This window comes from Oryza glaberrima, chromosome 2 (genome assembly GCF_000147395.1).
Source record: "Oryza glaberrima chromosome 2, OglaRS2, whole genome shotgun sequence".
In the NCBI taxonomy this organism is placed as follows: domain Eukaryota; kingdom Viridiplantae; phylum Streptophyta; class Magnoliopsida; order Poales; family Poaceae; genus Oryza; species Oryza glaberrima.
Window position 1 is genome coordinate 12,170,897 of NC_068327.1, and position 18,435 is coordinate 12,189,331.

The following is an 18,435-nucleotide window of genomic DNA, read 5'->3' on the forward strand; positions in this document are numbered from 1 at the left end:
AAAAAGGAAAAAGAAAATATGTTACAGGGTTATTGCCCTTTGCGCCCATGGAAGACGCGTCACCCTGCGTGTGCAGCGCGAACTGGGGTGGAGCTGGACTCGGTCTCGGCAGCGGATCAGCGAAGACGCTAGCTGCTCTATCGGCCTCCTGGACCAGGTGCACGGTGCGCCGAGCTGCGAAGGAGACGATAGGTGAAAGAAATAAAAAGGGAGAAGAAAGAGGTGGTGAAAGGGAAATAGAAAAAGGGAGAAAAGAATAGAGAAAATGCAGGGAACTTTCTGCAAAGATACGAAGTTTGAGTCATTTTTAATTCCGGATTCAAAAGGAACTCCATACCTCCGTCCGTACAGTACAGGAGGAAAATGTCGCGGATCAGCATCAGGGCAAGTACTATAATGCCCCATATGTTGCCCCTAAGAGTGCCACATTGGATTGAGTGATGAGGTGGAGGAGAGAAGTGAGGAGAGATGATAAGCTACCCCTAAATCAAGAGGCAACCTCCACACAAATTTCAAGAAGGATATGAGAGTAGTAGAGATATTGGTTTTTACTCCCTCCGTCCCAAAATATAGCAATTCTTGGTTGGATGGGATGCATCCTAGTACTCATGTCCAAATTCATAATATTAGAATACATCCTATCCAAACAAAAGTTGCTATATTTTGGGACGGAGGGAGTATGTATTAGAGGTGACATATTGTATGGGTTGCCTAATTTATAAGTAATGGTATGGATAAATTTGGAGGTGATAGTCACATCTACCATAACACTTGCCCTCAGTGGCCCCATGGATAAGGGGAGAGTCAGAGAGATACAAGTCTCGGGTCGTTGCTTCTCGGCGTAGTGGGTACCGATCGATCTCGTCTCCTGCCGAGGCGGCATGGGCATGGCGATCGAGGCGAGCCGCTGCATCCGCCCTCACTGGTGAGCATCCGTTACTCAGCCGCAAACTCTTTCTCCAAAGTGACGATCTTTTTCTTTTTTCTTCTGGAATTTGCATTAACCCTAGCTAGGTTCTCTTCAAGGTCTGGCTTAATTTGCTTAATAACCAATCTTATAAGTGAGGGAGGGGGACTAATAACAGTTTTTTTGTTCTAAAAAAAGTTAAATTTCTGTTATGTCAGGTTAGATCCGTCCTCGCTAACCCAACGCCGACGAGAAGGTTGGAGTGCTCTAATATGTGAAACGGATCGATTTCCATTTGAGTAGCAGCGGCTGCTGCTGCTGCTTTATTTTGGTTGATATGGGCATGGACATGCTTGTCTTGGCGGCATTGGAGGAGGTGTGCGCCCGCCTTTCGCTTGGTCTCCCAGTAACTGAGATGTGGACAGCACTCTCCGGCGCGTTCAACACGGCCGGCCTCCCAATGGACCTGGCCGTCAAGCGCGTCCTCTTTGCCCGTCTCATTGCGCTCCCTATCATCAGCCTTGTGGTTGAGGGGGCGCTCGCCCACCCGCCACGGATGGACATGGAGGAGGCTGAGCGATATGACGCACGACTGCTCGCGAGCCGTCCTCTCAGGGACAACTTCCTCGGGATTTATGACCACAGGTGCTCTGCTTCCAAGCTGAGTGACATCCAGAGGAAGACATTAGAATTGATCGGGGCAAGCAGGTGCGCTCTCTTGTTTAGCATAATTTGAGCAAATCATAATGATTCCTAGTACATCTTATTTGTTTTTGACTTCCTACTGTTGCATATTATTGTTGTTGAGTTCCTAGGATGACGTCTTTCTGCAACCAATACATAGGAATTTCGGGTAGCCGGTATGGACATTTAACTCAAAATATGGTGCTGCAATGTAATCTGATGTCAACATAATTAGCAATGATTAATTTCTAATGTCTTAAAATATGCTCATGTTGATTTTGTCTACTATTCTTCTTACAAGCACATTGAAGTTCCTAGAAGCTAGAACCTCAACTGTTGGAAATGAAAATTGTATAAGTAGTGATGAGTTTGATAAGAAAAAAAAAAAAAGCAAAACGAGGACTTCGATAAGAAAAATGCTCAGTGCAGTGCTAATCGCTGATACTAAATGCCCTGGCTGAGGGACGCCCACACCATTTTTTTTTTTGACATCAGACGCCCACAACAGTTCACTGTCTGCCTGATCAAAGTGCTACACCATCAGTTTGCCGCACATTTTGGTTGTTAGGTATGCATTCATCTAAATTTCCTTAAGCCACGTGTGCTCGCTGCCAGACTCCTAGTACAGCTCACTTGCTTACATACCATCTCACCCTCCCACTGCTTGCTGCCACCAGTCTATCACCATGTCAGTAACTAAGCCCTCTAAATAAGCATAGTGTTAGTTCTAAGCTGGGAAGATCTGCCAATCTATCCCAAAGATCATCAGGAACATCTGTGTTGCTGCAACTGGACTTGGTACTCCCATCAAGGTCCATGATACATGTTTGGAGCCCATAAAATCCAATCTCCTCAAGCATCCTTTTGTCCATCTGCATGCACAGGTGAAAAAAATGTCCCAACTGGTTGTCATGATGGCAAATTTTCATGCCAGCTAGAGCTTAGAAGTGAAATAAAATTACCGCTTTAAGAAAAGTATTCCAGGTACTAGTATATACTGAAACAAAGAATACACACAGGTGATGATGCTTATCCTTTGTCTAGATTCTTGAAATTGACTGGGGTGGTATGTTATCTCATTGCATGTGCCTTTTCTAGTTATTCTAATAGAACTAAAACGACAACAGTAGTAGTCCATTGCACATGGAGATTCATGGCAAAACATATATAGCAACCTGCTAGCTAGTTGCTGCCAAGGTAAAAAGTGATCTTGATGTTTCAGGTCCTCATTGGCTTAGGAAGCTTCAAGTTCATTTCTTAAGTTTAACCATGCATATCTATGGGAATGTGGCGTGCTAAAGTGTGGACTTATTTACACCCTATGTATTTTTGTGAACATCAGCATGCATTCCAGTTTTCTGCTCATTAGCATAATTAACTTTTTCGAAGGAATATTTGTTATCCTTTCTTGGTTGGCCGTATGTGCTTCATTCCAAAATACGTGTATAGGAAAGAAGTATAATGCCTTTGATATTCCTTTTTCCAACAATAATGCCTTTGTTTGATAATAATGTGTGTAACTTCTTATATTTGTCATAGGACTTCTAGTCTCACACAATGCAGTCTAAGCAAAGAGGCTGAGATAAAAGGAAACAACTTCCATTATGTTGTGAAGACACTTAAGTCGCAAGGGTTAATTGTTGGAAAACAAGCAATTGCAAAGATTAATACCCAAGCTAAAAGGAAAGCTGTTTCACAGGATAAACGTGTCATCAGCACAAACTCATTATATCTCTCAAGATATGCGAAAAACTTGGATATGAACTCATACCAAAGAATTGAGATTACGAAGCCCAAACTTGGGTGCAATGAAGAAACTAACATAGATGCCTTACAAGAAGATGAGACTCTTAGTGTTGATTACAAGAACGATGTGTCCATTCATGATTATCTTCCAGCAATGAAAGCCATATGTGACAAACTTGAAGAAGCTAGTGGAAAGGTCAACCGTTCTCTTCCTTTTGTTTGTGCGTTTCTTTTCATTTTTCACTGTGCTAACTTTGTGCAACTATTTTCTCTATATGTAGGTTCTTGCTATATCAGATATAAAAAAGGATCTCAGTTACAGGATGCAATCTGGGCACAAAGCATGGAGAAATGTAGGTTTGCTTGGAATCACTTTGCGCATATGTTCTCTATTTACATGTTTCTCTCCTTATGGGATGCTATTGAGATACCCTTTTCTTTAGGTACTGCATAGGCTTTTAGGTGCACAACTCGTTGAAAAAATCGCTGCCAACGTTGATGATAAGGTGAAGTTAGTTATTTACAGTTATCGTTTTACCTTCCCTAACATATTTGCTTCTTGTTAAGGAAATTCAAGAAATTGACTTTGTATCTTTAAAAAATTCAGGCTTTAAAAATCTTGTCCTTCATAATTTTAATTTAATTACACACCAGCATGATCCATTCCCTCGTTTAGATGGCGATGAAACCTTTTCTTTTGTCCAACAAAGCTGCATCCGCAGTTATGTTTTCCACTATACTAATCTGAAACGGAGTGCACAAGGTGACAAAACTGAGACCCAGAATCCAAATAAAACTGTCTTATTTGAAAGACAAGATAAGCTGGACTAGAGACTTCCTTGAGATATAAAACTATGAATTGACAATTAATAACTCATACTGAAGGGAAAAAAAACTGCTATTCAAGATAAAACTATGTCAACAAATCTCTATGATTGTATCAATTGCATTCAATAATGTGATCTATTTGACCACTGCAACAACCTATGCAATATTTTATTTTGAAACCACAATGAAAAGCGATAATTAATACAATCTGTTAGGCATGAAAGGCGTTAATTACTATGCAGTACCCTTTTTGAGCTGCAACCATTTTATGCAGTTGCATACTTCATGCACCTACAAGCTGTATAAATCATTCCCTTTTCCAGATTGTTCACTGCTTACGTCTTGTGAAGAGATTTAATCCAGATGAGTTTAAGCCAAAAGGTACAATCTCAAACTACAAACTTGGCAAGAAAGGCCTGGAAACTGATCAAGTCATGGAGCTTCCATTAGACATCTGTATATATGATATGATCGATGCTCAAGGGCCAAAAGGCATAACCCTTATTGAGGTACCTCTCTGGACCTTTCAGCGGGGGAACTTTGGTGTAATATTCTTTTTTAGTTATATATGCTAAATTTCTTCACAGCAACAAGAGTGCCTTCATATTTCTTGTTTTCAGAGTGCTATTCAGCATAATTTAATGATTGAAAATATTCTTCATCTAACTTCCTCAGAGCTATTTGCGAACATATTGAAAATATTATCGAACAAAAAAAGAAATAACACCTCCCAAAAAACAAATTAACATTTACCAGATTTTATCTCCCTCCAACAAATAGCGGTCTGTGGCTCCAAGCTGCCCCACTGCCCAATGAAGGTTGGAATAGACCTTGCCACCACTGTTATAGTTCGTTTTTGTCGTTGCAAGTTTGGTATTTTTTTCTCTAGGTTGTGTGACTGAGAGGTCTGACACAATTGCAACAACGACTGGGACTGGGTGTGGTGGTAGGTCGAGGGTTAAGGCTGCAACATTAGTTGAGCATAGTGGTTGAGGCATCAAGTGGGCTGCTGCTGTGGAGCATCTGTGGTGTCGGCACCAAGAATAATGGCGAAGGCAAGAGGGCACGGTGGAACTGCTGCCGTGGAGCATCTTTGTGGTGTTGGTCAAGAATAATGGTGAAGGCAAGAGGGCATGATGGAGCATGGGTAGTGATTGAGCTGAACGGAGGAGATTGTGCAGGTCGTAGTCAATGATAGAAGCTTGACATGTTATTGTGATATGACTTTTTCTTATCCGTGTTGATGCTTGTGCATGAATCTAGTGAGCTAAAATTGTATGCGCTCAAACAAATTTGATAGAAGACTTCAATATCATTCTGAAGACCTTTGTGGTCAGTGACTCAGCGTTGTTATCCCTCAATATGGGAGTTTCGTAAGCAATATAACAATTCACACATTTTGAAACTATTGTTTCCCTAATGGGCCCTTATCATTTCAAGCTAATTGTTGTTGTTGTTATTTGGGGTTGGGAGGGGTGGGGGGGGGGGGTGGGGGGAGTGGTAAATTCACTCTGGTCTAGGCTAGGGTCTGTGCGTACAGTTTCCAAATAATGATCATAAACTCTAGGTCTTGAAAAGAGCCAAAATTGTGATCTTGCTATCTTCAAACTATATAAATCATATCGTCCACATGTACACCTGTCCACAGTTGTTTATGATGTAATTGTTTTTTTACCATTCTAGAAGTCGCACACATGTCTACATAAATCCATCCACACAAGGTCAGCATACAGCGCACCAGCACTAGGGATGACTTGCTGTCTGTGTCTCACCTGGGGTTAAATCTCCAAAATAGATTTCAAGCCTAGCCGCTATGAACCACAATGGTCCTAGTGACATGACTGTCACCGCCTCAGAAACGTGTGATATGTATAGTGTGCTTCCAAATGATGGAGTAGACTCAAACGAGGAAAAAAAACTCTTTATGTAGTAGAATTGTAGAAATATGACCTTTGATAGAGTCTATACATCTGAGCTATCAGTAATCTCTCTATCTTATATCTTATGGGCAAGCAAATGCAAGCCTATGACTATCCGGTGCAGCTTATCATGAGATGTTAGCCAGTTTTAGTCTTGCGCTGATTCTGTGTTGTATTTGGCTCATTTCTAGCATCATAATTTTTTTTTGTTTGAGCTGCATTTCTAGCATCACAAGCATTTGTTTGTTTTTGTTTGAGCTAGAATGGCATTAACTAATTTATTTCGTCCCCAACTTAAATGAGATAGATATAAAATTCTTGCAATGACATTATCCTTCTTGGTGTAATCCCTAACGAAAATAGGCAAAACTACCTGTCATGAAGACAATAATATATGGGCACATAAAGTTGGTTGAGTGTTGTTTTCTTTTCTCTAGTATGAATCCATTTTTTTCTGTTGAGAGGAAATTTCTTTGTTCATATTTGAGCTTTTAGAACCTAAGTATATTTATTTGAGATCCATCACAGCTGTATATTTATTTGCCTTTATTATTATTATATTATTGTTGTTGTTTATTGAAATAAGCAACTCTTGTTCTCATTAATTTCCAATCAGCTTGGCAAACGTCTTGGGGAGGTTGAATCGAGTATCATCTATGCATGATAGATTCAATCTGACTGTGGAGGTTGAAGTCGTTGGCAAAAGTAAACAGGGCAGAGTTTGGACTTCAAAAAATTTTTCGCTGTACAATGCTACTCTGCGAAATTGTGATGTGCCAGATGATCATGACTATTGTTCAGTATGGCCTCTCATTCCTTCTGAAGAACCGAATTCTGTTAGCCCATATGGTTTTGTGGTTAATAACAAACTCTTGTATGAAGAAGATTGTCATGATGAACCACCCGTACATCGTCTCCTGAGTAGCCATGAAGCTTGTGTTGGAGTTTCTCAACCAGTTGAACAAGGTACATCATTCTAAATTCCTGTCAGTTCTTTTTTTCTCTCTAAATAGTGACATGATCATGCATTACAATGGGCCCATATGACTGGGAATAGGCTGGGGGTGTGTATGTAGGATAAAGCACATGCTCCAACTTTTGTTTTTCTGTTAACCAACCACTTGGTTTTCTATCTTGTTTATCTGAAGAGGTGTTGGTTGCGCATGGCGCACAACATGAGGGGAGGGTTGGACGGATGATTCCCCTTTTAGAGTAGTAAGAAATTGTGCTTAGTGTTTCTTTGGAAATTACTGTGCTGCTGTAAGAGCTTGTGGTCTTTGTGCCCATAGATCCAAAAGGCCCATAGAAAACATAGAGTTTCAATCTTTGATGCATGAGCACCTTATTGAAATCAACAGAGTAGGACAGAGTACAGCTTTGCTCAATTAAGGTGATCCTTTTTTTTTCTTTCAGATAAAGTTGCCTTTCAGAGGAAGAGGCATAGCTGGCCCACGTCAATTTCTGATGATCGAAGACAGAAAAGGATTATTCACATATTAAAGATTGCTTGCTTACCTGTCAATCAATATTCTTGTATGAACTATCTGCCAAAATACCGATGTGTTGGAAATCGCTGTTCTTTTTCCCTTTGACTTTCTACGAGCTTCAAATTTAGTCAGAAGTTGCTTTTGTCTTGAGATTTTATAGGATCATAGGATTGTCTGTGGCTTGTTTATACTTCTAATTGCATTGTTAGTGCATACCTTAGGTATGCAGATATGTGCAAGTGGTATCTGTGCATTAACCCTCCACTTTATAGGAGCACCTTACATACTTCCAATTGCATTCTCTATTCATACTAGTACGGTGCCTGTGTATTGCTACACATCTCAAATAAATATACCATGAAATTTGATGTAGCAAATCCAACATAGTTATCCTTGATACATATATAATTATATAGAATCAACTTACAATTACACGCACACATGTTATATGAATACAATATTTTACAAAAACATCTTGCAAATAACATGCATTTCTACACAAATCTATCCACAAAAGATCTCAACCGAGTGGTTGCCATAGAACTGTTACACACCATCAGCAGCTCCTCCTTTTAATTAGTTAAGAGGTGGTTCTGTTTATCTACAAGTACTTTGTGCAACTTGTACCCTGAGGACTTTAGTCAAATAACCTTCCGGCCCAATCATTTGAAACTGATTTTTTTTTGGATAAGTTCTTCATGCTTCGTTGACACCCTTACAAGTTACTTTACCGTTCAAACATTGTTCCTTTTTTTTTCTCACTTGCTATGTCTCTTGAATCTCATGAAATTGTGGTACATTAGAAGCTATGAACACATGGGTTCCCACCAGGCAGTTTGTTCTGCCCTCTTTGCTTTACTCATCTGCAGCCTCCCTTTTCACTGTCACCACAGTTGGTAGTAGTGCAAGTCAATGTTGTTAAGTCTGCTAGAGTGCTAGTCGAACCTAGTTGTATGGGTACTTATCAGCCGGTTAATCTTGATTAGTCATCGATTAAGTCCAATTAGTTGCGGTGGCTGGTTGGCTAGTCGAGCAGGATAGTCCTTCTGCTTACTTGCCCAATCCAGGATGCATATAGCATAGTTGTATAAGTAGTTGAGTACTGCTACTAGACTGCACCAAGTGCACAGACACAGAAAACACAGTAAATTGGAAAGCAAAGCAAAGCATCAGACATGGCCACCTAGTTGTCCAGAGTCCAGATTCAGACTCGATAGACTCCAGAGCAGCAAATAATTAAAAGAAATCGCTGAAGGACATATTACTTACTAGGATTCCTTTTATCTCTATCTCTTATTATTAGGCTTTGAGAAGCAATCACCTTTGGACCTCTCATAGATTATCAGATTGGCTTTGCTCATCACCAGTCACCGTCTTCGATAGAACGTTTACTGAATATGGACCTTAGCCTCATATCTTCCTTTATGGCAAACAACTCGGCTGGATTCAAGTATAGGGTTGCCCCATGCAGCCTTTTGCTCCATTTGGTTGTCCCATCTCTTGCCAAAGTAGCACAGTTCCTCTTTGAGTAAATTTCTATTGTCTGTCAAAGAATGCTTGATGGATCTCTTCGCAATATCCATGGCTGGCATGATGTCAGGAGCTGCTGGTGTCTCATCACCATATTCTGTCCTCAGGAAATGAGAACTGGCTGTTTAGCTCATACAATATTCCACTAAAGTCCAAAACGGCATGAGAAGGACAATGCTCTAAGTCTCAATCATCTCCTCTTCAGTACTAGTTGACAACTAGTCGTTCATCACTTAGTCAGATGACTAGTTGTAATTAGTCCCTGATTAGTCAAACGACCAGGTTTCTAGTCGAGCTAGTTGCCTCGGAGTGCCAAATCAAGATCCAGAGACCAATAACCTGATTCATCATGACTTATTGGATGATTATAACACTGGTGCAAGTAGCTATACCTGTGGTAGGACCATGCATTATGTGATATGAGAGACAATTTTATGGCTGCTAATCTGTCAAGATGTGATGATAGACACAAGGAATTTTCAATAAAATGATAAGAACACTGTATGTGGATTTACTATATCATGATTTGTGGGGATGTTAGTTATCCAAAATGTATAGGAGAGCCAGTTACATGCTTGAAGTATTTTTTTTATTTAAAATCTCCAGGTTGTGGTCTCTATCTCTGGCATGTTTGACCCTACTTTTCTGATGTGGCAGCTAATGATTAGTTAACTGTTTCATGTTTTTCATTTATACAAAACTAGATTAACTGTTTTATATCATTTTGTTCGTTCAAATAAGGATGGATAAAGGAGGGCATACTAGTGTGGTTACAATACAATAATATCCTAAAGAGAGTTGTGAGAAGCATTCTCTGTGCGCGCGTGCGCACGTCCGCTTCACTTTCATGTGCATGCATGGTGTATATACTCCCTTGCATGTCTGTCTTCATCTTTTATAACAACTTTTAGTTTCCGTTTGCAGAAACATAGTTTTGTACTGATGGTGGAGTTGCATAAATGGTTAGAGAGAGTTGAAAAGGAAAATTGGAAAATATTTGACAGGAAGACATTGATTCGCACTTTGGATAAGCTTCAGCAAGAGGGTAGTTGTAAGTGTATGAAAGTTAATGTCCCTGTGGTTACAAACTACGCTGGCAGCCGTTCCATTGATGTAATACTGAATTCTTCTGTTAAAGTCATGTCACCGGAACTCATGGATCAAATTAGGAACAGACTAAGAAATTTTGATTCTCAAAGTCGTTCAGGTGCAGCAGCTAAACTGAAGCAAAAGCAAGATACAGCTGCCATACATGGCTTGAGGGTTCAACGCAGAGTCAAAGTTAAAAAAATATCAATATCAGAAGCTATTCATGACAACGGATTCATAGGTGCAAAGATGATTCGGGCAATGTTGTTATATAAATTTCTGTGGGTATATGTTAGTGGTTTGCCAAACGGGTCCAACGATTGTGTCAAAGAAGGGCACCATTATGACAAGAACCTTGATCAATCATGTCTGTTATTTTCAATCACAGCAGCTATAAAGAAAATGCCTCTTGAACTCTTTCTACAAGTTGTGGGATCAGCAAAGGTTCATACCTTGATAAAAAAGTGTTCTCTTGGAAAAACACTTTCAGAGATTCCTACCGACATATACAATCAGCTCATAGATACTCATGCCAAGGGCCGACTCTCGCGCTTAATAAATATTTTAGATAAACTCAAGGTAATATTCTTTGTCCTTGGTGTTTGGCTGTTTGCAATTATTATTTTGAGAATTGTTAAATTAAATGTATTGTATAGCTAGCTGTGTATTTCTTCTGTTCTAGAGGGTGTTGTCTGCACATTTATACATTTCCATTTGTGCAACGAGAATCACAATCATTAGGCGTGTTCTTAAAACTGAGATTGCAGGACTGGATTTCTTTAGGTTGATATTTTCCTGCTGCATTTATCTTGTCATACCAATTCCTCTTCATGTTTAATGCAATTCAGTTTGCATGCTATCTTGACTTATCTAGCACAACCAACTTAAAATGACCTTTTTTTTTGGGCTATATATGCTAGTTGATCGGACTTCTAAATGGATACATAGAGGATTCTAATGTGCAACCAGATGATTTGCCTACTCATTCGCTGGAGCTCAGGCCTTACATCGAAGAACCTACTCCAAGGATCGTTCTGTCATCACACGTCAATGGAAACCATTGTCCAAAATTTCGACATGATTTTCAGCTTTCAAAGCTGGAATCTGTCGATACTTACTGGGAAACATTAAAGTACAGTTATGTAACAGCAGGCTTGGCTGAGACAAGTGCCTTCCCTGGCTGCTGCGTCCCTGAGGTTTGTCATCAATGCTACATATTGTTGCACTATCTTTATCTTTTCCTTCTTGAAAGTTTTAGTTGGAGGTGAAAGTTTTCTGGATGCACATTTATAGACATATTTGTGCCTTTTGCAATATCACTAGTTAAATGCCCATGCTTTGCTACGGATAAAATATATATTAATATTTGCTAAAAACAAATGTTTTTTAAGATATGTGTTATCAATTTTTCTTATAAGAAATACTCACCTTAATTTGACTTCATATGTGTATATATGCAGAAAATTGCATTCTGTAATGAGCATATATAGGAGATTGATTGATCCCATGTGTCCATGCATGTGATTTGTTTTTAGATTTGAGTTTTTTTTCTTCACAGTTTAAACTTTGCATCTCATACTTCATTGGCAATTCATGGGCATGATGCTTGTTACCTAATAATAATGATATCTTACAATTGCTTATCTAAATTTACTGAACACATTCTTTGTTATCCCTTCATGCACTTGGAAAATGTTTGTTTTCTCAAATTTGGGCTCCTGTACGGGGTGTTATCATTTGCTAACTGGTAGAGTGATTTTTACAAGAACCTTTGTATCATTCTCTATGTACCCCTCCATTTCATACATTATATCCTTTCTTTTGTTTGGCTGTTGCAAAATATACTGCATATTCGAACCTTTCTACTAAAACGTGCAAGTTCCATTTGAATGAGTGCAGCTTGCATGCATATCATATCATAATTGACCTCAATACCAATACTATTTGGCACTGATGATGGTGCATCAAGAGGTGCAACATTGTATGGCATAAGTTAACCTCCCAAGGCCGCATCGGATCCTTTTACTCTTAATCTTCAAAACGAATACGAGAAAAAAAAACACTAATTGAACACTCGTAGAGAAAATTCCTCGAAAGTGTTGCTGAGCATCAGCAGCAACAACAACAAAAGGGTTTAGCAGGTACGTGTGATTGAAAAATTACCTCAGTCTAGAATTTGCCTACCAAGTTTATCAGATGGTGATTTTCCAACAAAAATTTCCAAAACATCAAGCAAAGCCCTCAAAGTAGCATAGACCTTTTTCATTTCAACTGCTCTAGATCCCATCCTGATCAAAATAAAATGGCCATTAGAAATATTAGTGTGCACAAGATGATTTTTCTATGCTTATCATAATACTAATAGAATGTTAACACAAGAGCAATACAATGATGCAATATCGTTTTCATCAAACAAGGTTCCTGAAAGAAATAGCAAATGGCACAAATAATCCCCACTGCAGAACTAGTTGTTAGGCCAGCAAGGCACATCCACTGCTTTATGCACATTAAAGCTTGTCTGTGCAATTAAAGAGAGGACATATTCTGTACTGAAAGTTCCCGACTCCCGGAGCCTCTCCTGCTCACGTTGCATATCATCAACCCAGTGCCGACTCTTATACTCTTGATAGAAGTTCCAGAGGACTTGCATGTCATTCTGCTGGAAGTAAGTAGAGAGAGACCTATAGTCCGTGATGGTTAGAAGCATACCTTGATGACAGAAGCTAAACCTGTCTTGAACTGATAAACTCCTTGGCCATCGCTGCTGGGGTCGAGGTTCTGTTCCATGATGTATGCTTGCTCACAAACTGGAGAGCAAGGAGAAGAGATTATGAGTCAGTCGGTTCAAATGTTAACCCTAAACCCCAAATTCGGCGGTGGAGATAGATGCAAGAGGGAGAGGAAGCAAAGGAGGGAGGAGGAGATATAAGCCTGCAAGCTAGCACTCCTCATTCAAATGTTAATAATTGACCTCAATGCACAATCTTGACTGTTGCTATCAACTATTTCACTGTTATCTTCAATGATCGTCTGCTGCAGTTCTGCTGCCTCCAATGTGGCTTTGCAACCCAAGTTGGCTAGTTCCATGTATCTTGACACTATTTCATGTTTGTAATGTCCTTTAAATATATATATATTGTAGCTGCAAGCATGCTATTAGTTGGTGAAAATTTTCCGGTAGTTAATCCTGCTTTTTTATGGGTTCAACTGTTATGCCCACTGTAAACAATATTGGCTGGCATTGGCTATTTTGCTAGCTTATTTAGGTCTGTCAGGCCTTAACTGTCAACCTGTTATTTTCATCTGTACATAATAATATGATACTGTCCATATAGGTTTCTCATCCACGTTCATGGAGCTCAGTAAGAGTAATGACTACTGAACAACGTCTGGAATTACAACAGCGTCTTATGAATGTAAGTGAGACGGGGAAACTTTCTTATAAAGTTTGCCGCATGATTGCAAAGGAGTTGAATCTCTCTTTGCTGCAGGTATGTGTTTGAAATCCCCCATTTTCCAGTTGGAGATTCATAAGGATTACTTTGTTTATTTAGTTTACCTTTTCTATTCTTCTTTTGTGCTAATTCTTGTAGTAGGCCACTTGACCTATTAGATACTACCTTCGTCTTCGTGGCTTCGTCCCCAAATATAAGGGATTTAACATATTAACTAAGGGTATATCTCTAGAGAAAACTTCAAAAACATTGGGAACTATGAAAATTCATCCAAAAACATACTTATAAATTTAAAAAAACTTGGGAAATCTATGCCTCGACTATGATATACATACACGCAAAAGTTGATTCAAAGTTCTCATGAAAATGACAAATTTAGGTTGCATATGCGCCTAGATGACAAATGCTTTCACATGTAACATATGTATAAATAACCTTTTTTTTCCATGTTGTATAAGGGTTTCATGCATATTTGTGAAAAATTGTATGGGCTTAGAGCCCTCATGATGAATGCAAGTGCCATTTATAATAACATTTGCTTACATCATTCTTTTCTAATTAAGAATTTTTACTATCCCAAATTTCCAATTGCAATCTTTTATGGCTGATTTGTTTTTAGTCTGTTTCTGAGTAGTATTTTTAATTTTGTACTGTCACTATCTATGGTTCCCCTCCAATATCACTGACTGGACCGGATTGATTTCTGCTTATATAGGTGCTATGTGCTTCCTCCAGACAGCTTCATGGACAGGCAAGTATGTCTGGTACACAGAATCAGCGAAAATTTAGTTCTCGATCAACCTCTCAGAAAAGGAAGCGATCTGCTATTGAGATTAGCATGAAGTTTATAAAGCAAAAGGCTGAAGCTAGTGGATTAGCTGAACAGAGGAAAGAAATAACAGATAGAATCTCTTCAACATCCACTGAAAGGGGATTCCCGGAGCATGCGAAATTGTCTAGACATTCCAGTTCAATCCATGAAAGTAAAAGCATGGCAATTCTCTTCAGATCTCATGAAAATGTCATTAAATTCAATGAAGCTGAGATTACTAAAAGAGGTGTATGCAAGTCCTTGGCTATTGCCAATGCATTGGAGCTCCTGAAGGTGTTTTTTCTTAGCTCATCATCGGGGTCAGAAGTGCAAGCTGCATTAACAGCAACGTTCCAGCTTTATTCAGAGCACGAAATTTTAACCGCCGTTTCCTTTTTGAGAGAGAAGAATTTTTTGGTTAGTACGCTTAACTTATCCATCAATATATCAAGTCTCTTTTGTTTATTTCTTCACTCACACACGACCTCAGACGTTTTAATCTGTAGTAGCCCCCTTGTTGGGACCTGCACAAGTAAAACAAATATATTGACAATATCATGTTAGATTTAAAATCTTGCATGTAATGTGCAGCTTTATTAATTACAAAGGTTTTTTCCCTAACTTCTTGCCGTGAGAAAACTATTTGTACATATAGCAGTTTCATGGGATTAAATTGGATTGTGGTATGTTCACAAACCACCCACCATTAGGGAGTTAACTTCATACAGAACCTAGATGCACTAAATAGGTTTGCCTTTAGTGGATGTTGATGTTTTTGCTCTCCTGTTGATGGTTGGAAATATGTTGTAAGCCAAGTATAAATGTGATTACTCCTTCCATTCCAAAACACAAGAATTTGTTCCACAATATAAGCATTTCTAGGGCACTGATGGGAATGCACGGAAATCCATGCATTTTCAGCCAATAAGGTGGTTCGTAGGGGTACCTAAGCAATTCAAAATTCAAAAGTTGACCTAAGGTTGACAAAGGGAATCTTCCCCCTCATCCTTTATCTTTGCTCAACAACCTATAAATGCTTTATATTTTGGAATGGAGGGAATAAGTTACATATATAAATACTTGTACTTTGAAACGGATGGAGCAGTTACATATTCCTCTTGTTTTGCAGGTTACTGGAAATGGAATGAAACCTGCAACCCTTTCTGGAAAATTTTTTATTGATGCTTCTCGTTCACCCTTCCCATTTGGTTCAGGAAAAAAGGCTTCTGAGTTTTCGAAATGGCTTATAGGGCAGCAAAAGAATACTACAGACAGTACAGTTTATTTGTATCCAGATCTACAATGTGGGGAAATTGTTCACCTCTTTTCTTTGGTGTTTTCAGGAGAGCTGCTCATTTCACCTTCCTTGCCAAGTGAAGGAGTTGGTGAAACTTATGAGCCTAGCAGCTTCAGACCTTTCATCAAAGATTCCAGTGAATTGGATGACTGTACTCACAAACGCAAGGCTGTGGAGTTAATAAGCAGCAAGAGTAAGAAACACAAACCTTTGCCCAAGATAGATACTGACTTCTACTATCGTCGAGAGAAAGGTTTCCCTGGTATCCAAGTGGCTTTGAATCAAGAGAGGATTCAAACAAGCAATCTCATGCAAGTGTTACATCATAAAGAATGCCTCATGTTTACTTTAGCCAGGGAAATGGGCAGCAAGGATGTTGATTCTCAGGTAGAAAGGTCTGAAATGTTAACAGATTTAAACAACTCAAGTTCATGTCGCTGTTTATTATCTGCATCTCATTTGGAGAATTCTTATACCGGATGGCCTTGGGATGCTATGAAAATATATGCCGAGCAGTTACCATCATTATCTTGTAGTATTCTTTCTTCTGATCTGTTCAGAAATGCATTTTATATTATTCACCAAAGTGGTGAACAAGGAGTTAATTTGAGAGAAATTTCGCAGGCATTGCATCCACTAGGTACTCTTTATTCTCATGAATATAAATTGGTGTAGTTTTTGTAGAAGTTGTTGCATAAAGCTACATCTTTTTTTGCTAGAGTTCATTTTGTTTGTTTTTACCCCTGCAGGAATGCAATATATCGAATTGGTTGTTGATACCCTTGAAAGATTTCAGCTGGCCATTAAGGTAGAGAGGTGAATATGTGTGAAGTAGATTGGTGTATCTGTTTTTATGTATCATTACTCTCTATTGATGGATTTAATAAAATTCACTTCATATGCAGTAGTACTTGGTTGTGGAATCTATTGTTTGCTTTTCTTTCTTCCTCTTTTGGCTTATTCCCACTTCTCCACAAATTTCAACTGACAGATCTTTCTACTGGCAATCTCTCTTTCTCTATTTGTAGGATCAATATAAGCACACTGCAATTGTCATCAACATTGTTAAATATGCACTCCCTCCAGTTCACAATACTTGTTTTAGAGTTGGCATAAAAACTTGAGAGGTAGATAAAATGACAATCTCGAGTTAATATTCTTTAGAGTGTGCATGCATGGGGAAATAAGTTAGTTAATGGTGGAAGGTTATGAGATTAAATTTTTTTTCCAAAATTCGCTAGAAGTTGTAGAACATCGTATTTTGAAGATTGTGAAAGAGGTAAAAACCACAGGTATTTGAACTGGAGGGAGTATATGACACTGATTAATAATGTACTAACATACGACTTCATTCTGCCTTCTTGGCCGCGCTTTCTTTGGTTGTTATTCAACCACATTAATTAACATATATGAATCTGAATTTTGTCAATGGCTTCACAGGTCAATGCATATGATGGTGTGCAGATTGTTGATTCATTACATAAGCCAAAATATCATATAACCACACTTGCTGAATACAGTCAATGCAACTGTTTGCGAGCTCCGGTTTCTGAGATAGAATCAACTGGGGACACCAGAAATATAATGAAAGAGAAGTATGCTGTGCCTATTAATTTGCAGGAAACTGTAAAAAAGCTTGGTGATGGACACATTGTTTCAGTTCTCAATGTTCAAAGTAAGTCAAGCTCACATTTGCACACTCAAAGTCCTGGAGATGATGAAGGCCCATCTACTTGGCACTGGGGCAGTGGTTGCTCTCATGTTTGCAAGAGCCATATTTATCATCCAATATTACCATGGCTAAATAGTGATGGAAGCATTAATAGCACTGTCTATGAGATTATTGGATATGTCATGCAGTATCCTGGAATTATGGAGGTGTGTGTTTCATTTTATTAATTAGACCTGCTTGCTTTGTGATGGTAAATTTCCAAAGATATATGCAATCGAATTCATGAGTTCTTGGTTCACTCATATTATATTTTTATAAAGAAAGTTTACTTGTTTTTGATGTACAAAATATATTAGACAAAAATGGGAAACTCACTGATAGATCCAAGGTAATTATCTTTTCGTACAACGAAATTTCCTCACACTTAATGGTTTAATTGATGGTTTAAACATGTTCTGTTTTGTTTGTGCTTCGACTCTGCTCGTTTCCCATATATTAGTATAATATGTATTCTGATTATCTTCATTTCTTAGTGTTCTAGTTACTTAAAACTCTCATGTGGTTTATTAAATTCTTGAATTAAAGGTTTTGATCGTTTGCTCTGCTCTACCTCTCTTAGGAGGACGTTATCAATCGGTTGGATGTACTGAATCCTCAGGTATGTTGGCTGGTAGTTTAAATAATAATACTCTCTCCATCTTAAAATATAAGATTTAGTGGTACTAGTTTACGCCTAATCTATCGTGTACTACTACAAATCGGACTAGTTCTTATATTTGGAGACGGCAGCTTTCCCCCACTAATTTGTTTTCCTTCTCCGTTGGCAGACATGCCGGACCTTGCTGGGAAAGCTGACAATTGATAAACACCTTTATGTTCGGGTGTTTGATGAACCTGTGCCTACTGCTCCGACCATGCTGCAGAATATTTTGAGGCAAGGCCACAATAGAGAACCCTCCAAGTGTGGAAGGCGGTACTTCGCTAATCCAATGAGTACATTTATGCTGTAG

The 18,435-nt window shown here is 38.8% G+C and overlaps 1 pseudogene; it reads left to right on the forward strand.

The window, feature by feature from the left end:
* The first annotated feature begins 1,250 nt into the window (after window positions 1–1,250).
* Window positions 1,251–18,435, forward strand: LOC127762509 (uncharacterized; annotated as a pseudogene).